We start from the raw sequence: 410 nt of genomic DNA on the forward strand, positions 1-410 counted from the left end.
TTATTTGTCTGTACTAAGATTGTGCAACATGTGACTTTTTAGCTGATGATGAATTACATATGCTAGCAGCGGAGATATGATACAACTGCCAAGCCTAGCTTTTGCTGTAATGCCTTTTACTATATATTTATTAAATTGTTATATAATAAATAGCAAGCACAGCCCAGGCACCTACATCCTTCAGAGGGAGATGGGTTTTTATACAAAAGCTTTTCTTTCAGCCCCCATACATGCATGACAGCAAACTGTACACAAATAACAGGTTGTCCCCACTGAGCCTAAGCTGGTTGCCGTGCTACAGCGTCCTGGCAATAAATGAAATAACAGGGCTGAGGGGAATGTAAATGACAAGGTGTATGGTTACAGGCAGAGAAGTGCACCAAGCCATTTTACATGGGTCCTGTAGTTAG

The sequence above is a fragment of the Xenopus tropicalis genome, chromosome 4, assembly GCF_000004195.4.
Source record: "Xenopus tropicalis strain Nigerian chromosome 4, UCB_Xtro_10.0, whole genome shotgun sequence".
Taxonomy (NCBI): Eukaryota; Metazoa; Chordata; class Amphibia; order Anura; family Pipidae; genus Xenopus; species Xenopus tropicalis.